Source organism: Wyeomyia smithii, chromosome 2 (assembly GCF_029784165.1).
Source record: "Wyeomyia smithii strain HCP4-BCI-WySm-NY-G18 chromosome 2, ASM2978416v1, whole genome shotgun sequence".
Taxonomy (NCBI): domain Eukaryota; kingdom Metazoa; phylum Arthropoda; class Insecta; order Diptera; family Culicidae; genus Wyeomyia; species Wyeomyia smithii.
In genome coordinates, this window is record NC_073695.1 from 135,119,779 (window position 1) to 135,143,334 (window position 23,556).

Consider the following 23,556-nt stretch of genomic DNA (forward strand, 5'->3'; position numbering starts at 1 on the left):
TGTAAGAAATTTGATGAACTTCGAACGTTTGGGTTGCGCTGAGTGTTTTCGAGTTTTTGAGCCGAATACTTGACTCGCCTTGAGATACGAGCCTCAACTGGGCCTTCCTAACACATGCCTCAGCAACCTCTCCCTAGGGAGAGTGGTGCTTAAGTTGCTGTTGGTCACAGGAGCAAGCAATTCGTTACAAGCTTACGAAAGATATTCTACCCCGTATAATCAGTGCGCCAATCAAAAACATGTATTTAAGAAAAATTATGTTGTGTACAAGAAGAATGCCCTTTTTTTAACGAAGATAAACAATTTATAGGAAAGTTCGGTCAAAAGTTTACTAAGGTTCGTAATCGCGACGTCCTAGGAACCAACACTTATATCCTTGAGGATTTAGAAGGCCGGTGAATTTCAGGCACATATCATGGATCGTTTTTAAAACGTGCCTGAAAATGAAAAAAAAAAAACCAATGAAAATATATACAGCTATGACGGTACTACGGTCTAGTTGTACATAAACAATAAACGGTGAGCCCAAACAAAATACTCCATTGAGCTGATACGGCAACCACGGCGATCGAGATGTCATTTTTGTTTTCTCACGTTGTCGCTTTGAGTACGCATCGAACTGCACGATAGACTAAAATACAGCATTTTTTTGAAGACAGCTGTCCCAGAATGTTAGCTTCAATGAAACTGTAAAGTCAGCCTAAAATTAATAACCTTTTAAGATAGATAATATAGATAGATAGGGCCTGGTACTGGTAAACAAGATGAGAGGGAATGTCAGCCAAAGACTGCATACTTTTCTTGTTCACGAAAGTAACAGAGGAGAAAAAGCGCACCAAATGACTTATGGTCGAATATCAACCATTTTTGATTCGAATGAAACTTTGCACACGTATTTGGCTTAGCAAACTGAGCATTTATCACAGATGGAGAGATTTTTTACACCCATGAGTTATATTCTAAAAGGGTGTATGCCTTTAGGCATAGGTTTCAATCGAAGCATTAAAGCCCAGAAACCGTTGCACAGTGGCCGGAAAAGGCAATTTGACGAACTTATTTCATTTGTGCTTAAACGGTTGATGTTAGCCGAAGACAATGTTCAAAAGAATTGTTAACAAAAATATAACGGAAATGTTGATAAGAAAATTTTTCGATCATGGCCTACTATCATAGAAATAACAAATTTAACTTTTGATACAGCGAAGATACATGAATAGTTTATTCAGCAAAATTGTAGAACTTTTCAAAATATGAAACTTTGCCGAAGCTATTAAATTTCTATGACGTCTATTTATTGAAATACAAAGCGTTGTCGCTGTCAACCCCCTCGAATTTAGTTTTTCTAGCAAAACTTTTAAAATATTGTTTTTTCAAGAACATAATGTTCTAGACAAATATGACCAACATAAAAACACAGGTTTCCTTAGAAAACAGCATGTTGCTACAATCGCTCGATACTAAGTTAGAGCGTTTTTTCATTGAATAATTTCCCAGTTTTAAATGCATATAGGAGAGAAAGAGGCAAACAAAATAATTTACAACAAAACGATTGGATAAATAACTCAGGCGCTGTACCTTAGCCTACCTACAAGTTCCTCCTTGCCGAATGTTTTATAAAAAAATATGTTTGTCGTGCAACACTACCTACTTGTTTACTAATAATAACTGTAAAGTACGCTACCAATAACTACTGGGTTACCTATAATATCTGTTTTCGTATATAAATACGATTGCACTTCTCCAGAAATGTTAATCCAAATCTATATCATATTTCCAGTTCACTTATTTTTCGCTTTCCCTACTTCACATACTGTCTGCTTAATGAACTGTTAGTAACAATTTGCATTTTGTGAAGATGAATAAAGTAAATTGGAATACACTAAGCCCAAGTGCTGTAAACCCTCTCCTGATCGTTGGTGCTCATCAATCTGACGCAAATTAAACGAAAACGTTATTGCAAAATTAAAAATATTGTACAGTCAAGCTCATTTTAATACGTCTTTATCAATTTGTGATTCGTTTAGATTTTATGGTATCAAAGTGAAAGATGAATTTGATCTCGAAGAGCATCCACACAGTTCATTCATGGAACCATCAACATCAAGATGTGGAAGAAACATGCTACCGACGGAGTTGCAACCATCTGCATCTGTATACGAAATGGCGGAGATACCATCTACTACAACAATCGTATCATCATATTCTCGAGAAAACATTCGAAAAGTATGCTTCAGAGCACAGAAAATTGAGTTATTCAACAAAGGCCTAGCTGGAATCAACGTGTCACCGGTATCACTGGCGAAGCTCAATCAGGGAAAATATCCTAAAAAAAGTATCTGAACATTACTGACGGTATAAGAAAAAACATTTTTGATTTTAATGCTGAAGATGACCTGGATTTATTGAAACGTGAAGCGAGAGACTTCGACGAGACGGTTTTGCAGTTAAAAGAAAAATTTACTGCGCCCGAATGCTCGAGGGAAGAAAAAGTAAGAATACTTTCGGGTTAGCATAGCATAGCATAGCATAGCAAAAGGGATTGTACACATTGTAGGTGACTATACAATGATCAGCTTAGGATAAATATAGTGATAATAATAATAACTTCACAAACATATCATCTGTTGCCACAGAAAAGAAACTTGGGACTAGTATCCTTCCTACAGATGATGTGAGTTGCAAATTAAGCCTTTCATTAGATACCTGGCTACGTCCTTACAATCGCCGGGGAAAGGGAGTAGAAATGTTAGTTCAACGTCTACTTAAGAAGGTGCGGGGAACCCATACTACCTTCATAGACGTTACAGGAATCAGGGTGTTGTGTAAGTAGGAAAGGTAATATGCCTTGGATCTCTATTTTGACAAGATAGAGTGATGTGAACATGTTTAAGAATATTTTGATATATGGAAACTTAGGTTACTTATCTACACATAACTATATATATGTATATATATATATATATATATATATATATATATATATATATATATATATATATATATATATATATATATATATATATATATATATATATATATATATATATATATATATATGTATATATATATATATATATATATATATATATATATATATATATATATATATATATATATATATATATATATATATATATATATATATATATATATATATATATATATATATATATATATATATATATTTTTTTTTTTTTTTTGTTTCAGGTGAAGGGGAAATTTGCATCCAAACCCCTGAGGTGACCAACCTCAGGGAGTGTGGGGTTGGTTTGAATCAGTGACCGGACCCACTAAAACCCCTCCAGTCTCCAGCCCATAATACTCCCCGGGACCACCGCTAGGTATTGCTTCGGGGAGCGGCTTTTGTGCTCTGTGCACCCTCTTGGTTCTATAGATCTCTTTGCTAACTTAGCTAACTAACCTGGAGACTAGCCGTTAGCTAACACTGGCGTGTCGGTGGCCAACCTGTCGCCTGTTTTGCAATTCTAAAACTATTTGAGAGGCGGCTGTACAAACCGCCCTCCAAATGTTTGGGTCTTTACACATCCTCCGAACTAGGTTGTCCGGAGTGGTGTCTGGCCCGCTCACTACCATCATGTCGCTCCGCGCATGCACAAAACGAGGGCACACGAAGAAGACATGCTCAGCAGTTTCTTCCGCATCCGCGCACTCGGGACACATGGGGGACCCCGCATGCCCGAATCTGTGTAGATACTGCCTGAAGCAACCATGACCTGACAGAATCTGTGTCAAGTGGAAGTTAACTTCTCCATGGCGCCTCCCGACCCATCCGGATACGTCCGGAATAAGTCGATGCGTCCATCTACCCTTTGCGGAATTGGACCATTCCTGCTGCCATCTGATCATCGAGAATGACCTTCTGGTGCCTCGTATACCCCTTGTGTCACGTTGATCGAAGCATTCTACGTCCTCCTTAATGGCTATGCTGATAGGCATCATGCCGGACAGGACGCAGATTGCGTCGTATGACACTGTACGGTACGCGCTCACAACCCTCAGGCACATGAGCCTGTAGGTACTTTCCAGTTTTCGACGATGACTGTTGGTACCTAACGCTTTGGACCACACTGGCCCACCATACCTAAGTATGGACGAAACCACGCTGGCAAGAAGTTTACGCTTGCTGCCATATACCGCTGAGCTATTGGACATCATTCGAGATAGTCCTGCAGCGGCCGTTGAAGCCCTCTTACAGGCATAGTCGACGTGACTCTTAAATGTGAGCTTATCGTCAACCATAACCCCCAAGAGCTTCAAGGAACGCCTTGAGGTAATGGTGCAGTCACCGACTCTGACCACCGCCTGTTGCTCTAATTTGCGGTTGTTCACAACCGTAACCTCCGTTTTATGGTGCGCTAACTCCAGTTTCCTAGAGTGCATCCAGTCTTCGACCTTGCGTATGCAGTGCGCGGCCGTCAACTCGACCTCTTCGATCGACTCGCCGTAGACCTCTAGCGTGATGTCGTCTGCGAAACCGACGATCACAACCCCTACAGGGAACTTTAGTTTCAACACCCCGTCATACATGACATTCCACAACACCGGGCCCAGGATGGAGCCTTGCGGTACCCCTGCGGTGTTTGGGACGCACTTCTGACCCTCCTCCGTGTTGTAAACTAGTACCCGATTCTGGAAATAATTTTCCAAAATCTTGTACAACGACACCGGTACGTGGATGCTCCTAAGCGCGAGCGCTATGGAGTCCCAACTGGCGCTATTGAATGCATTCTTCACGTCAAGCGTGACGAATGCGCAATAGCGAATGCCCCAACTCTTACGCTGGAGTGCTACCTCTGCCGTCTTGGTGACAGAGAGAATAGCATTCAGCGTGGATCTACCTTTCCGGAAGCCGAACTGGTTACTTGCCAGACCGTTTACACCCTCTGTGTACTTCACCAGTCTGTTGAGGATAATCCTCTCAAGCACCTTGCCCGTAGTGTCCAGCAGGCAGATAGGTCTGTATGCCGATGGGTCCCCTGGCGGTTTCCCAGCCTTCGGCAACAGCACCAATCTCTGTCGCTTCCACCTGTCCGGAAAGAGGCAGTCATCCAGGCACTTCTGCATGACTGCTCGAAATAGATCGGGGGCCACTTTCATGGCCGTCCTGATGGCCAAGTTCGGGATTCCATCCGGTCCCGGTGCCTTGCTCACCTTTAGGGAGTTGGCGATCACGATGAGTTCCTCATTCGTAACCCTTACCTCCTCCACAACCTCTGCACGGCTGCCGTCTCTCACGGATTGGATGCCCGGCAGGTTGGCCGACCATCCCTGGTCTGTGTCTGAGATACTGGAACGTCGGACGTGAGACTCAGCAACTGGAGGCCAAGGATTTGGCTCGTGTCGTGGAAAGAGTCCCTCGATGATACGCTCCAGCATCGCTGGTGATCGCTCTGCAGGCGCCAACACGCCTTTGGTCTTCGCCATTACGACTCTGTAGGCGTTGCCCCACGGATTCGTATTGGCACTCGCGCATAGCCTATCGAAGCAGGCCCTTTTGCTCGCCTTTATCGCACTTTTAAGCGCCGATCTTGCAGATCCGAATACTACACGGCGCTCTACCTTCTGTGCATCGGTACGTGCACGTTGCAACATCCGTCTTGCACGGAGGCACGCGCTACCGAGGTCCGCTATCGCGTCGGTCCACCAGTATACCGGTGACTTACCATTCCTAGGTTGGCGGGTCCTAGGCATGGTGGCGTCGCACGCCCGCGATAATGTGGCAACTAATTGGTCAGCACTCGGGCGGAGCCAACTGCCCCCCTCGCGCTCTCTTCTCATTGCTTCTGCAAATACCTCGGCATCGAAATCAATGTCTTCCACCCGCGGACGGTCGGAGTACTGGCTCTACCCGTCGCCTGCCGCCTCACGTTCTGGACTACGCTATAGCAGACCATCTGGTGGTCACTATAGATGTAGCCATCGTCTACCCTCCAGTTCACGATCAGTCCTGGGCTGGAGAACGTCACGTCGATGATCGACTCCGCACCATTTCTGCTGAATGTACACTTGGTTCCAACGTTGGCCAGATCTAGGTTGAGCTTTGCCAAAGCTTCCAACAAGATCTGACCCCGCCGGTTCGTGCGGGTCGGTATTTGGCGATTACCGTAGGCCACGGAAGTGCTAACTGCAAGAACGCAGTCCCGGACCATCAGCGAGAGCTAGCCTAGGTTGTGGTGAGACTCAGGCATTGGGCCGCCGAATTCTCACAAAAGCCACATTATCCGGAAGCAGCTCTGACGGAGCGAATAGTGCCGCTCCCACCACCCAAATGCACTAATTCGCCCATTGGGATTGATGCCAGTAAGTTCCCAATTACGGTAACTGGTCGCAACGCCATATGATAAGAGTCGGATTTCGTTTTCGTACCACGATTCTGGGCTGGCACCTGCGCCGAGCTCCCTTAGTAAGGTCGTGTGACAACGGCTTGAAACGACGAGACAACAACCGGTGCAGGGGTCTCCGTCCCGTAAAACCTGGCAGGCCTTCCAGTACGTTCCAAATTCATTGCCCGGTGGGAACCGGGCAGGAGTGGGATCAGATGTCCTTTCCTGACTTGCGCCGGTCGGGGGTGTCATAGTTGCTCATAAGGCGCTATGGCAGCCGCCCCTAGCCATGGCCTCACTGCTTCGGCATAGACTACCATGGGACCAGATAGGCGACCACTCCAGTATGGATAAGGATAGCGGCTGGAAGGGGGACCCACTTAACAAAAATGAACAGTAATAATGAAGATCAACAATTGGGCGCAGATGGGTTGAAAAACCCGTTTGCACGAGGAGGCATCCAGAGGTCTCCGCCGAGAAAGGCGGAGATGGATGCAGTAAAGGACGCCTGCGAAGACGGCAAAGGCAGTACGCCTACCGGATCGACGCAAGACATCGCAGTGGCTGGTCCACTGTTGATAAAGGCGGTCGGAAGACAGCGAGACACGCTACCGAAGGTAGTAGCGCTGTCGGAGCAGCTCGATGCCATAATCGAGTTTGCGAAAAGTCGCACCAACACGACGAAGTACCTGAAGCAGGCTCTCTACATGCTTCGGTCCTCCGTCGATGCTGCGAAGAAGGAGCACGCCGAGCTCAAGGCAAGAGCGGTGGCTGCAGAGAAGAATGCAACGGAGGTGACCGGAAGGGCGACGAAGTCGGTCCAAACGGACACCTGCACGTTTGCAGCGGTTTGCGCCTCCGGGTCAGCCGCAAAAAGAGCAAGGCAGTCTCCGGGGGAAGCCCCCGAGAGCAGCAAGAAACGGTTGGTTGTGCTAAGCCCGCGAGATAGCACACCAACGGCCTCCAAGTCCGCCGAAAAGTCTGCCGAAGTGGCAGCTACGGGAAACCCTTGGGTTACCGTGGGAGGAAGGAAGCGCCAAAAAGACAGCAAGCGCAACGACGAGAAGGCGACAAATCGTCCAAAAATGGGAAAGAAGGCGCGAAGCAGGGGCGACGCCCTCATACTCAAGACGGAGGGGTCCAAGTACTCCGAAGTCTTGAAGAAAATGAGAGGCGAAACCCAGCTCAAGGATCTGGGAGCAGATGTGTGGACCATCCGTCGTTCTCGCACCGGCGAGATGATCCTTGAGCTCCGTAAGGATGCTAAAAACAAGGGCGCTGCCTACAAGACGGTAGCCGAGCAGGTCCTCGGGAAAGATGTGCAAATTCGGGCACTCACCTCAGAGGTGACTCTCCAGCTCAAAAACCTGGATGAAATCACCAAGAGGTGCGATATTCCACAGGCCCTCAAGGAGAAGTGCGGAGTGGAAGTAGCCACTGAGGTAATTCGCCTCCGAAAGGGTCCAGCGGGGACCCAGGTGGCCACTTTCCGGCTTGCATCGGCCGATGCAACTCTGGCCCTGAAGACAGCCAAACTTAAGGTTGGCTGGTCAGTATGTCCCCTGAGCATACTCCAGCAGCCGGACGTTTGCTTCAGGTGTTTCGAGGGAGGACACAAGTCCTTGACCTGCAAGGGGCCCGATAGGAGCCAGTTATGTAGGCGTTGTGGTAGTGCTGGCCATACAGCTAAAGACTGCGGGGAGCCTCCCAAGTGCCTGGTATGTACTGGAAAACGGGACGCCAAGCACTTTATGGGAGGCCCACGGTGCCCAGCCGGTAAGGCGGCCACGAAACCACGGGCGTGAGGGTGACACAATTGAACCTGAACCATTGCTATGCGGCACAGCAGCTGCTATACCAAGCAGCGTCCGAGTCGCGGTCGGACATCGCAATCGTATCGGACCCCTACTGCATTCCTCCCGGAAACGGTAATTGGGTTGCAGATAAGTCCAGTACGGCGGCCATATGCACGACCAGCAAGTTCCCGGTTCAGGAGGTTGTGTCAACCTCAAATGAAGGATACGCGGTTGCCAAGGTGGACGGAGTGTTCTACTGCAGTTGTTATGCTCCGCCGCGTTGGTCTATCGAAAGGTTCACCCAGATGGTCGATTTGTTATCTATGGAGCTGACGGGACTAACACCCTTAGTAGTGGCGGGCGACTTCAACGCTTGGGCTGTTGAGTGGGGAAGCCGCCGCACGAACCGGAGGGGTCAGATCTTGTTGGAAGCTTTGGCAAAGCTCAACCTAGATCTGGCCAACGTTGGAACCAAGTGTACATTCAGCAGAAATGGTGCGGAGTCGATCATCGACGTGACGTTCTCCAGCCCAGGACTGATCGTGAACTGGAGGGTAGACGATGGCTACACCTATAGTGACCACCAGTCGGTCTGCTATAGCGTAGTCCAGAACGTGAGGTGGCAGGCGACGGGTAGAGCCAATACTCCGACCGTCCGCGGGTGGAAGACATCGCATTTCGATGCCGAGGTATTTGCAGAAGCAATGAGAAGAGAGCGCGAGGGGGGCAGTTGGCTCCGCTCGAGTGCTGACCAATTAGTTGCCACATTATCGCGGGCGTGCGACGCCACCATGCCTAGGACCCGCCAACCTAGGAATGGTAAGTCACCGGTATACTGGTGGACCGACGCGATAGCGGACCTCCGTAGCGCGTGCCTCCGTGCAAGACGGATGTTGCAACGTGCACGTACCGATGCACAGAGGGTAGAGCGCCGTGTAGTATTCGGATCTGCAAGATCGGCGCTTAAAAGTGCGATAAAGGCGAGCAAAAGGGCCTGCTTCGATAGGCTATGCGCGAGTGCCAATACGAATCCGTGGGGCAACGCCTACAGAGTCGTAATGGCGAAGACCAAAGGCGTGTTGGCGCCTGCAGAGCGATCACCAGCGATGCTGGAGCGCATCATCGAGGGACTCTTTCCACGACACGACCCAAATCCTTGGCCTCCGGTTGCTGAGTCTCACGTCCGACGTTCCAGTATCTCAGACACAGACCAGGGATGGTCGGCCAACCTGCCGGGCATCCAATCCGTGAGAGACGGCAGCCGTGCAGAGGTTGTGGAGGAGGTAAGGGTTACGAATGAGGAACTCATCATGATCGCCAACTCCCTAAAGGTGAGCAAGGCACCGGGACCGGATGGAATCCCGAACTTGGCCATCAGGACGGCCATGAAAGTGGCCCCTGATCTATTTCGAGCAGTCATGCAGAAGTGCCTGGATGACTGCCTCTTTCCGGACAGGTGGAAGCGACAGAGATTGGTGCTGTTGCCGAAGGCTGGGAAACCGCCAGGGGACCCATCGGCATACAGACCTATCTGTCTGCTGGACACTACGGGCAAGGTGCTTGAGAGGATTATCCTCAACAGACTGGTGAAGTACACAGAGGGTGTAAACGGTCTGGCAAGTAACCAGTTCGGCTTCCGGAAAGGTAGATCCACGCTGGATGCTATTCTCTCTGTCACCAAGACGGCAGAGGTAGCACTCCAGCGTAAGAGTTGGGGCATTCGCTATTGCGCAATCGTCACGCTTGACGTGAAGAATGCATTCAATAGCGCCAGTTGGGACTCCATAGCGCTCGCGCTTAGGAGCATCCACGTACCGATGTCGTTGTACAAGATTTTGGAAAATTATTTCCAGAATCGGGTACTAGTTTACAACACGGAGGAGGGTCAGAAGTGCGTCCCAATCACCGCAGGGGTACCGCAAGGTTCCATCCTGGGCCCGGTGTTGTGGAATGTCATGTATGACGGGGTGTTGAAACTAAAGTTCCCTGTAGGGGTTGTGATCGTCGGTTTCGCAGACGACATCACGCTAGAGGTCTACGGCGAGTCGATCGAAGAGGTCGAGTTGACGGCCGCGCACTGCATACGCAAGGTCGAAGACTGGATGCACTCTAGGAAACTGGAGTTAGCGCACCATAAAACGGAGGTTACGGTTGTGAACAACCGCAAATTAGAGCAACAGGCGGTGGTCAGAGTCGGTGACTGCACCATTACCTCAAGGCGTTCCTTGAAGCTCTTGGGGGTTATGGTTGACGATAAGCTCACATTTAAGAGTCACGTCGACTATGCCTGTAAGAGGGCTTCAACGGCCGCTGCAGGACTATCTCGAATGATGTCCAATAGCTCAGCGGTATATGGCAGCAAGCGTAAACTTCTTGCCAGCGTGGTTTCGTCCATACTTAGGTATGGTGGGCCAGCGTGGTCCAAAGCGTTAGGTACCAACAGTCATCGTCGAAAACTGGAAAGTACCTACAGGCTCATGTGCCTGAGGGTTGTGAGCGCGTACCGTACAGTGTCATACGACGCAATCTGCGTCCTGTCCGGCATGATGCCTATCAGCATAGCCATTAAGGAGGACGTAGAATGCTTCGATCAACGTGACACAAGGGGTATATGAGGCACCAGAAGGTCATTCTCGATGATCAGATGGCAGCAGGAATGGTCCAATTCCGCAAAGGGTAGATGGACGCATCGACTTATTCCGGACGTATCCGGATGGGTCGGGAGGCGCCATGGAGAAGTTAACTTCCACTTGACACAGATTCTGTCAGGTCATGGTTGCTTCAGGCAGTATCTACACAGATTCGGGCATGCGGGGTCCCCCATGTGTCCCGAGTGCGCGGATGCGGAAGAAACTGCTGAGCATGTCTTCTTCGTGTGCCCTCGTTTTGTGCATGCGCGGAGCGACATGATGGTAGTGAGCGGGCCAGACACCACTCCGGACAACCTAGTTCGGAGGATGTGTAAAGACCCAAACATTTGGAGGGCGGTTTGTACAGCCGCCTCTCAAATAGTTTTAGAATTGCAAAACAGGCGACAGGTTGACCACCGACACGCCAGTGTTAGCTAACGGCCAGTCTCCAGGTTAGTTAGCTAAGTTAGCAAAGAGATCTATAGAACCAAGAGGGTGCACAGAGCACAAAAGCCGCTCCCCGAAGCAATACCTAGCGGTGGTCCCGGGGAGTATTATGGGCTGGAGACTGGAGGGGTTTTAGTGGGTCCGGTCACTGATTCAAACCAACCCCACACTCCCTGAGGTTGGTCACCTCAGGGGGTTGGATGCAAATTTCCCCTCCACCTGAAACAAAAAAAAAAAAAAAAAAAAAAAATATATATATATATATATATATATATATATATATATATATATATATATATATATATATATATATATATATATATATATATATATATATATATATATATATATATATATATATATATATATATATATATATATATATATATAGCAGTATGCTATGCCACCACGGGTCGGTAATTGGCGATTACCGAAGGCCACGGAAGTGCTCACTGCTAGCAAGCAGTCCCGGACCATCAGCGGGAGCTAGCCTAGGTCGTGGCGAGATTCAGGCACTGGGCCGCTGAATTCTCGCAAAAGCCGCACTGGCCGGAAGCAGCTCCGACGGAGCGAGTAGTGCCGCTCCCACCACCCAAATGCACTATACCGTCCATTGGGACTGATGCCAGTAATGTTCCCAATTACGGCAACTGGTCGCATCACTATAGGATAAGAGTCGGATTTCATTTTCGTACCATGATTTTGGGCTGGCACCTGCGCCGAGCTCCCTTAGGAATGTCGTGTGATAACGGCTTGAAACGGCGAGATTACAACCGGTGCAGGGGTCTCCGTCCCGTAAAACCTGGCAGGCCTTCCAGTGCGTTCCGAGTCCATTGCCTGGTGGGAACCAGGCAGGAGTAGGATCAGATGTCTTTTCCTGACTTGCCCCGGTCGGGGGTGTCATAGTTCAAATTTATTCACCTATTTGCAAGTGAAAAGTGAAAATAGAATTAAATAGTGAAAGTGAATAAAAAGTGAAAAGTGTAGTGTCATAGTTGCCCATAAGGCGCTATGGCAGCCGCCCCTAGCCATGGCCTCACTGCTCCGGCATAGACTACCTTGGGACCATTTAGGCGACTACTCCATTATGGATAAGGATAGCGGCTGGTAGGGGGACCCAATAAAAAAAATGCAGCAAAACAAAACTCTGGAGATGGGGGCAGATGGGTTGGTAAATTCATTTGCGCGAGGTGGTATCCAGCGGTCTCCGCCTAGAAAAGTGGAGACGGATGCAGTGAAGGTCGCCTGCGAAGACGGTAAAGGCAGTACGCCTACCGGATCTACGCAAGACATCGCGGTGGCTGGTCCACAGCTATTAAAGGCGGTCGGAAGACAGCGGGACAGGCTACCGAGGGTAGTGGCCCTGTCTGAGCAGCTCGATGCTATAATCGAGTTTGCGAAAAGTCGCAGCAATACAACGAAGTACTTGAAGCAGGCCCTCTACATGCTTCGGTCCTCCGTCGATGCTGCGAAAAAGGAGCATGCCGAGCTCGAAATGAAAGCTGCGGCTGCGGAGAAAGAGGAGACGAAGGTGAACCGAGCTGGCAACGAAGTCGGTCCAAACGGACGCCAGCGCGTTTGCGGCGGTTTGCGCGGCAGGGCCAGCTGCCAAACGAACGCGACAGTCCCCGGGAGAGACAGCCCCCGGGGGCACCAAGAAGCGTTTAATCGCAAACAGCCCTCAGACCGGTGTAGAAATGGCGCAAGCAACGCCCACGGTGGTAGCCAAGGAGCAGAAGGCTCCCGGTAACCCGTGGGTAACGGTTCCGGGAAGGAGTAGGAACCAAAAAGTGGTGGCCAAAAAACCGCACCCGGTTACAAATCCTGCGACGAAGAAAGTTAAAAATAAGGGCGACGCACTCATCCTTAAGACAGAAGAGTCAAAGTACTCGGAAGTCCTTAAGGCAATGAGAGGCGATGTGAAGCTCAAAGATCTAGGGGCAGATGTGCGTAGCATCCGCCGATCCCGCAAGGGAGAAATGATCGTCGAGCTCCGCAAAGAAGCCAGAAACAAGGGCCCAGCCTATCGGGCATTGGCCCAAGAGGCGCTTGGAGATAGAGTGCAGGTTCGGGCACTCACGTCGCAGGTAACCCTACAAGTTAAATACCTGGACGAAGTCACCGTGGCATGCGAAGTCGTGGATGCCCTCAAGGAGCAGTGCGAAGTGGTTGTGGCACCAGAGGCAGTTCGACTGCGCAAAGGCCCAGTAGGGACCCAGACCGCCACTGTCAGGCTTCCGTCAGTAGACGCAAACCAGGCGCTAAAGGTAGCGAGGCTCGAAGTGGGCTGGTCAATGTGCCCACTCAGCATCTACCAGCCGCCGGAGGTCTGCTTTCGATGCTTCGAGCAAGAACACAAGTCCTTTAGCTGCAAGGGGCCTGACAGGAGCTCCCTATGCAGGCGGTGCGGTGCTGCAGGCCACAAAAGCAAAGACTGCGGAGAGCCCCCGAAGTGCTTGGCGTGCGCCGGGAAGCGTGACGCAAAGCACATAATGGGAGGCCCGAGGTGCACGGCCGGTAAGCCGACTAGCAAGCCACGGGCGTGAGAGTGACACAGCTAAATTTGAACCACTGCTTCGCGGCTCAGCAACTGCTATACCAAGCAGTCACTGAGTCGTTGTCGGACATCGCCATAATCTCGGACCCCTACCGAATTCCTTCCGGAAACGGTAACTGGATTTCGGACGGGTCCGGTATGGCGGCAATATGGACGACGAGCAGGTTCCTGGTTCAAGAGATAGTGTCAACTTCAAACGAAGGATACGCGGTTGCCAAGGTGAACGGAGTGTACTACTGCAGCTGCTATGATCCGCCTCGTAGGTCTACCGAGCAGTTCGCAAGGATGATCGACCGAGCCACCGGGGAGCTGATCGGTCTATCACCGTTGGTAGTCGCGGGCGACTTCACCGCATGGGCAACTGAGTGGGGAAGTCGACGCCCAACCAGAGAGGCCGGATCTTGTTGGAGGCTTTGGCGAAGCTCAACATAGATCTGGCCAACGTCGGCTTGAAGAGCACCTTCAGTAGAAACGGCGCGGAGTCGATCATCGATGTGACGTTCTGTAGTCCAGGATTGATCACGAACTGGAGGGTAGACGATGGCTACACTCATAGCGACCATCTGGCGGTCTGTTATAGCGTAGACTGTAAAAGGAGACCGCATGTGGCGAGTAGAATTAACACTCCAGCTCCTCACGGGTGGAGGATATCACACTTCAACGAAGAGGTATTTGCGGAAGCAACTAGACTAGAACACGAGCGAGCAGAACTCGTAACCTGACGCTGGAACCTGAGCACTCCCACTGCGACGCCACTAGGAACCGCCAGCCTAGGCATGGAAGGCCACCAGTCTACTGGTGGACCGACGCGATAGCGGACCTCCGCAGAGCGTGTCTTCAAGCGAGAAGAAGGATTCAACGTGTGCGAACCGACGAAGAAAGGGAAGATCGTCGAGGGGCATTCAGTTCCGCAAGAGCGGCGCTTAAGAGAGCAATAAAAGCTAGTAAACGTGCGTGCTTTGAAAGACTGTGCGCTAGTGCCAACACTAACCCGTGGGGTAACGCCTATAGGATGGTGATGGCCAAGACTAAGGGTGCGATTGCGCCCGCAGAAAAATCAGCAGCGATGCTTGAGCGGATCATAGAGGGACTCTTTCCACGCCACGAGCCAAATCCTTGGCCTCTGGCTGGCGAGTCACTTCACCGACGTTCCAGTATCTCAAACTCAGACCAGAGGTGGTCGGCCAACCTGCCGAAAACCCAGTATATGAGTGACGGCGTTAGCCGTGCCGAGGCAGAGGAGGCGGAAACGGTTACGAATGAGGAACTCATCGCGATCGCCAACTCCCTGAAGGTGAGCAAGGCACCGGGATTGGATGGGATTCCGAATCTGGCTGTGAAGAAGGCCATCAAAGAGGCCCCCAGACTATTCCGGGAAGTCATGCAGAAGTGCCTGGATGACTGTACATTCCCAGAGAGATGGAAGCGACAGAAGCTGGTCTTATTGCCGAAGACAGGGAAACCACCTGGTGACCCGTCGGCATACAGACCGATATGTCTGCTCGATACGGCGGGTAAGGTGCTCGAGAAGGTTATTCTCAATAGACTGGTTAGGTACACCGAAAGTGCAAACGGTCTGTCGAGTAACCAGTTCGGCTTCCGAAAAGGCAAGTCTACGGTGGATGCTATTCTGTCCGTCACCAAAACAGCAGAGGTAGCACTCCAGCGTAAAAGATGGGGCATTCGCTATTGCGCAATCGTCACGTTGGACGTGAAAAATGCGTTCAATAGTGTTAGCTGGGATTCCATAGCCCACTCGCTTCGGAAACTAGACATTCCGGTGTCTTTGTACAGGATTCTGGAAAATTATTTCCAGAATCGTGTGCTAGTTTACAGCACAGACGAGGGTCAAAAATGTGTCCCAATTACCGCAGGGGTTCCACAAGGTTCCATCCTGGGCCCGGTACTGTGGAATATCATGTACGATGAAGTGCTGAAACTAAAGCTCCCCCAAGGGGTTGTGATCGTTGGATTTGCGGACGACATCACACTTGAGGTCTACGGCGAGTCGATCGAGGAGGTTGAGTTGACGGCTTCGCACTCTATAAGCGTCGTCGAGGACTGGATGCGCTCCAAAAAACTGGAGCTGGCGCATCATAAGACGGAGATTTCAGTTGTCAATAACCGCAAGTCGAAGCAACAGGCGTTGATCAGTGTCGGGAATTGCACCATCGCATCTAAGCGCTTCCTGAAGCTGCTGGGGGTGATGATCGATGACAAGCTCGCCTTCGGGAGCCATGTCGAATATGCCTGTAAGAGGGCTTCAATGGCTATTGCAGCGTTATCTCGCATGATGTCCAATAGCTCAGCAGTGTACGGCAGCAAGCGGAAACTTCTAGCTAGCGTGACTTCGTGCATACTGAGATACGGCGGGCCAGTGTGGTCCAAAGCACTAGGTACTAGTAAACATCGGAGTAAGTTGGAAAGTACCTACAGGCTCATGTGCCTGAGGGTTGCGAGCGCGTATCGAACTGTGTCATACGACGCAATCTGCGTCCTGTCCGGCATGATGCCTATCAGCATAGCCATTAAGGAGGACGTAGAATGCTTCGATCAACGTGACACAAGGGGCATACGAGGTACCAGAAGATCATTCTCGATGATCAGATGGCAGTAGGAGTGGTCCAATTCCGCGAAGGGTAGATGGACGCATCGACTTATTCCGGATGTATCCGGATGGGTCGGGAGGCGCCATGGAGAAGTGAACTTCCATTTGACACAGATTCTGTCAGGCCATGGTTGCTTTAGGCAGTATCTACACAGATTCAGGCATGCGGGGTCCCCCATGTGTCCCGAGTGCGCGGATGCGGAAGAGACTGCTGAGCATGTCTTCTTCGTGTGCCCTCGTTTCGTGCATACGCGGAGCGACATGATGGTAGTGAGCGGGCCAGACACCACTCCGGACAACCTAGTTCGGAGGATGTGTAAAGACCCAAACATTTGGAGGGCGGTTTGTACAGCCGCCTCTCAAATAGTTTTAGAATTGCAAAACAGGCGACAGGTTGACCACCGACACGACAGTGTTAGCTAACGGCCAGTCTCCAGGTTAGTTAGCTAAGTTAGCAAAAAGACCAAAAGAACCAAGAGGGTGCACAGAGCACAAAAGCCGCTCCCCGAAGCAATACCTAGCGGTGGTCCCGGGGAGTATTATGGGCTGGAGACTGGAGGGGTTTTGGTGGGTCCGGTCACTGATTCAAACCAACCCCACACTCCCTGAGGTTGGTCACCTCAGGGGTTTGGATGCAAATTTCCCCTTCACCTGAAACAAAAAAAAAAATAATATATATATAATATATATATATATATATATATATATATATATATATATATATATATATATATATATATATATATATATATACATACATATATATATATTTATATATATATATATATATATATATATATATATATATATATATATATATATATATATATATATATATATATATATATATATATATATATATATATATATATATATATATATATTTACTTATTTATATATTTTTTTTTGTTTCAGGTGGAGGGGAAATTTGCATCCAAACCCCTGAGGTGACCAACCTCAGGGAGTGTGGGGTTGGTTTGAATCAGTGACCGGACCCACTAAAACCTCTCCAGTCTCCAGCCCATAATACTCCCCGGGACCACAGCTAGGTATTGCTTCGGGGAGCGGCTTTTGTGCTCTGTGCACCCTCTTGGTTCTATAGATCTCTTTGCTAACTTAGCTAACTAACCTGGAGACTGGCCGTTAGCTAACACTGGCGTGTCGGTGGTCAACCTGTCGCCTGTTTTGCAATTCTAAAACTATTTGAGAGGCGGCTGTACAAACCGCCCTCCAAATGTTTGGGTCTTTACACATCCTCCGAACTAGGTTGTCCGGAGTGGTGTCTGGCCCGCTCACTACCATCATGTCGCTCCGCGCATGCACAAAACGAGGGCACACGAAGAAGACATGCTCAGCAGTTTCTTCCGCATCCGCGCACTCGGGACACATGGGGGACCCCGCATGCCCGAATCTGTGTAGATACTGCCTGAAGCAACCATGACCTGACAGAATCTGTGTCAAGTGGAAGTTAACTTCTCCATGGCGCCTCCCGACCCATCCGGATACATCCGGAATAAGTCGATGCGTCCATCTACCCTTCGCGGAATTGGACCACTCCTACTGCCATCTGATCATCGAGAATGATCTTCTGGTACCTCGTATGCCCCTTGTGTCACGTTGATCGAAGCATTCTACGTCCTCCTTAATGGCTATGCTGATAGGCATCATGCCGGACAGGACGCAGATTGCGTCGTATGACACAGTTCGATACGCGCTCGCAACCCTCAGGCACATGAGCCTGTAGGTACTTTCCAACTTACTCCGATGTTTACTAGTACCTAGTGCTTTGGACCACACTGGCCCGCCGTATCTCAGTATGCACGAAGTCACGCTAGCTAGAAGTTTCCGCTTGCTGCCGTACACTGCTGAGCTATTGGACATCATGCGAGATAACGCTGCAATAGCCATTGAAGCCCTCTTACAGGCATAGTCGACGTGACTCTTAAATGTGAGCTTATCGTCAACCATAACCCCCAAGAGCTTCAAGGAACGCCTTGAGGTAATGGTGCAGTCACCGACTATGACCACCGCCTGTTGCTCTAATTTGCGGTTGTTCACAACCGTAACCTCCGTTTTATGGTGCGCTAACTCCAGTTTCCTAGAGTGCATCCAGTCTTCGACCTTGCGTATGCAGTGCGCGGCCGTCAACTCGACCTCTTCGATCGACTCGCCGTAGACCTCTAGCGTGATGTCGTCTGCGAAACCGACGATCACAACCCCTACAGGGAACTTTAGTTTCAACACCCCGTCATACATGACATTCCACAACACCGGGCCCAGGATGGAACCTTGCGGTACCCCTGCGGTGATTGGGACGCACTTCTGACCCTCCTCCGTGTTGTAAACTAGTACCCGATTCTGGAAATAATTTTCCAAAATCTTGTACAACGACACCGGTACGTGGATGCTCCTAAGCGCGAGCGCTATGGAGTCCCAACTGGCGCTATTGAATGCATTCTTCACGTCAAGCGTGACGATTGCGCAATAGCGAATGCCCCAACTCTTACGCTGGAGTGCTACCTCTGCCGTCTTGGTGACAGAGAGAATAGCATCCAGCGTGGATCTACCTTTCCGGAAGCCGAACTGGTTACTTGCCAGACCGTTTACACCCTCTGTGTACTTCACCAGTCTGTTGAGGATAATCCTCTCAAGCACCTTGCCCGTAGTGTCCAGCAGACAGATAGGTCTGTATGCCGATGGGTCCCCTGGCGGTTTCCCAGCCTTCGGCAACAGCACCAATCTCTGTCGCTTCCACCTGTCCGGAAAGAGGCAGTCATCCAGGCACTTCTGCATGACTGCTCGAAATAGATCAGGGGCCACTTTCATGGCCGTCCTGATGGCAAAGTTCGGGATTCCATCCGGTCCCGGTGCCTTGCTCACCTTTAGGGAGTTGGCGATCACGATGAGTTCCTCATTCGTAACCCTTACCTCCTCCACAACCTCTGCACGGCTGCCGTCTCTCACGGATTACATACATATATATATATATTACATACATATATATATATATATATATATATATATATATATATATATATATATATTTACTTATTTATATATTTTTTTTTGTTTCAGGTGGAGGGGAAATTTGCATCCAAACCCCTGAGGTGACCAACCTCAGGGAGTGTGGGGTTGGTTTGAATCAGTGACCGGACCCACTAAAACCTCTCCAGTCTCCAGCCCATAATACTCCCCGGGACCACCGCTAGGTATTGCTTCGGGGAGCGGCTTTTGTGCTCTGTGCACCCTCTTGGTTCTATAGATCTCTTTGCTAACTTAGCTAACTAACCTGGAGACTGGCCGTTAGCTAACACTGGCGTGTCGGTGGTCAACCTGTCGCCTGTTTTGCAATTCTAAAACTATTTGAGAGGCGGCTGTACAAACCGCCCTCCAAATGTTTGGGTCTTTACACATCCTCCGAACTAGGTTGTCCGGAGTGGTGTCTGGCCCGCTCACTACCATCATGTCGCTCCGCGCATGCACAAAACGAGGGCACACGAAGAAGACATGCTCAGCAGTTTCTTCCGCATCCGCGCACTCGGGACACATGGGGGACCCCGCATGCCCGAATCTGTGTAGATACTGCCTGAAGCAACCATGACCTGACAGAATCTGTGTCAAGTGGAAGTTAACTTCTCCATGGCGCCTCCCGACCCATCCGGATACATCCGGAATAAGTCGATGCGTCCATCTACCCTTCGCGGAATTGGACCACTCCTACTGCCATCTGATCATCGAGAATGATCTTCTGGTACCTCGTATGCCCCTTGTGTCACGTTGATCGAAGCATTCTACGTCCTCCTTAATGGCTATGCTGATAGGCATCATGCCGGACAGGACGCAGATTGCGTCGTATGACACAGTTCGATACGCGCTCGCAACCCTCAGGCACATGAGCCTGTAGGTACTTTCCAACTTACTCCGATGTTTACTAGTACCTAGTGCTTTGGACCACACTGGCCCGCCGTATCTCAGTATGCACGAAGTCACGCTAGCTAGAAGTTTCCGCTTGCTGCCGTACACTGCTGAGCTATTGGACATCATGCGAGATAACGCTGCAATAGCCATTGAAGCCCTCTTACAGGCATAGTCGACGTGACTCTTAAATGTGAGCTTATCGTCAACCATAACCCCCAAGAGCTTCAAGGAACGCCTTGAGGTAATGGTGCAGTCACCGACTATGACCACCGCCTGTTGCTCTAATTTGCGGTTGTTCACAACCGTAACCTCCGTTTTATGGTGCGCTAACTCCAGTTTCCTAGAGTGCATCCAGTCTTCGACCTTGCGTATGCAGTGCGCGGCCGTCAACTCGACCTCTTCGATCGACTCGCCGTAGACCTCTAGCGTGATGTCGTCTGCGAAACCGACGATCACAACCCCTACAGGGAACTTTAGTTTCAACACCCCGTCATACATGACATTCCACAACACCGGGCCCAGGATGGAACCTTGCGGTACCCCTGCGGTGATTGGGACGCACTTCTGACCCTCCTCCGTGTTGTAAACTAGTACCCGATTCTGGAAATAATTTTCCAAAATCTTGTACAACGACACCGGTACGTGGATGCTCCTAAGCGCGAGCGCTATGGAGTCCCAACTGGCGCTATTGAATGCATTCTTCACGTCAAGCGTGACGATTGCGCAATAGCGAATGCCCCAACTCTTACGCTGGAGTGCTACCTCTGCCGTCTTGGTGACAGAGAGAATAGCATCCAGCGTGGATCTACCTTTCCGGAAGCCGAACTGGTTACTTGCCAGACCGTTTACACCCTCTGTGTACTTCACCAGTCTGTTGAGGATAATCCTCTCAAGCACCTTGCCCGTAGTGTCCAGCAGACAGATAGGTCTGTATGCCGATGGGTCCCCTGGCGGTTTCCCAGCCTTCGGCAACAGCACCAATCTCTGTCGCTTCCACCTGTCCGGAAAGAGGCAGTCATCCAGGCACTTCTGCATGACTGCTCGAAATAGATCAGGGGCCACTTTCATGGCCGTCCTGATGGCAAAGTTCGGGATTCCATCCGGTCCCGGTGCCTTGCTCACCTTTAGGGAGTTGGCGATCACGATGAGTTCCTCATTCGTAACCCTTACCTCCTCCACAACCTCTGCACGGCTGCCGTCTCTCACGGATTGGATGCCCGGCAGGTTGGCCGACCATCCCTGGTCTGTGTCTGAGATACTGGAACGTCGGACGTGAGACTCAGCAACCGGAGGCCAAGGATTTGGCTCGTGTCGTGGAAAGAGTCCCTCGATGATGCGCTCCAGCATCGCTGGTGATCGCTCTGCAGGCGCCAACACGCCTTTGGTCTTCGCCATTACGACTCTGTAGGCGTTGCCCCACGGATTCGTATTGGCACTCGCGCATAGCCTATCGAAGCAGGCCCTTTTGCTCGCCTTTATCGCACTTTTAAGCGCCGATCTTGCAGATCCGAATACTACACGGCGCTCTACCCTCTGTGCATCGGTATGTGCACGTTGCAACATCCGTCTTGCACGGAGGCACGCGCTACGGAGGTCCGCTATCGCGTCGGTCCGCTATCGCGTCGGTCCACCAGTATACCGGTGACTTACCATTCCTAGGTTGGCGGGTCCTAGGCATGGTGGCGTCGCACGCCCGCGATAATGTGGCAACTAATTGGTCAGCACTCGGGCGGAGCCAACTGCCCCCCTCGCGCTCTCTTCTCATTGCTTCTGCAAATACCTCGGCATCTAAATGCGATGTCTTCCACCCGCGGACGGTCGGAGTATTGGCTCTACCCATCGCCTGCCGCCTCACGTTCTGGACTACGCTATAGCAGACCGACTGGTGGTCACTATAGGTGTAGCCATCGTCTACCCTCCAGTTCACGATCAGTCCTGGGCTGGAGAACGTCACGTCGATGATCGACTCCGCACCATTTCTGCTGAATGTACACTTGGTTCCAACGTTGGCCAGATCTAGGTTGAGCTTTGCCAAAGCTTCCAACAAGATCTGACCCCTCCGGTTCGTGCGGCGGCTTCCCCACTCAACAGCCCAAGCGTTGAAGTCGCCCGCCACTACTAAGGGTGTTAGTCCCGTCAGCTCCATAGATAACAAATCGACCATCTGGGTGAACCTTTCGATAGACCAACGCGGTGGAGCATAACAACTGCAGTAGAACACTCCGTCCACCTTGGCAACCGCGTATCCTTCATTTGAGGTTGACACAACCTCCTGAACCGGGAACTTGCTGGTCGTGCATATGGCCGCCGTACTGGACTTATCTGCAACCCAATTACCGTTTCCGGGAGGAATGCAGTAGTGGTCCGATACGATTGCGATGTCCGACCGCGACTCAGACGCTGCTTGGTATAGCAGCTGCTGTGCCGCATAGCAATGGTTCAGGTTCAATTGTGTCACCCTCACGCCCGTGGTTTCGTGGCCGCCTTACCGGCTGGGCACCGTGGGCCTCCCATAAAGTGCTTGGCGTCCCGTTTTCCAGTACATACCAAGCACTTGGGAGGCTCCCCGCAGTCTTTAGCTGTATGGCCAGCACCACCACAACGCCTACATAACTGGCTCCTATCGGGCCCCTTGCAGGTCCAGGACTTGTGTCCTCCCTCGAAACACCTGAAGCAAACGTCCGGCTGCTGGAGTATGCTCAGGGGACATACTGACCAGCCAACCTTAAGTTTGGCTGTCTTCAGGGCCAGAGTTGCATCGGCCGATGCAAGCCGGAAAGTGGCCACCTGGGTCCCCGCTGGACCCTTTCGGAGGCGAATTACCTCAGTGGCTACTTCCACTCCGCACTTCTCCTTGAGGGCCTGTGGAATATCGCACCTCTCGGTGATTTCATCCAGGTTTTTGAGCTGGAGAGTCACCTCTGAGGTGAGTGCCCGAATTTGCACATCTTTCCCGAGGACCTGCTCGGCTACCGTCTTGTAGGCAGCGCCCTTGTTTTTAGCATCCTTACGGAGCTCAAGGATCATCTCGCCGGTGCGAGAACGACGGATGGTCCGCACATCCGCTCCCAGATCCTTGAGCTGGGTTTCGCCTCTCATTTTCTTCAAGACTTCGGAGTACTTAAACCCCTCCGTCTTGATTATGAGGGCGTCGCCCCTGCTTCGCGCCTTCTTTCCCATTTTTGGACGATTTGTCGCCTTCTCGTCGTTGCGCTTGCTGTCTTTTTGGCGCTTCCTTCCTCCCACGGTAACCCAA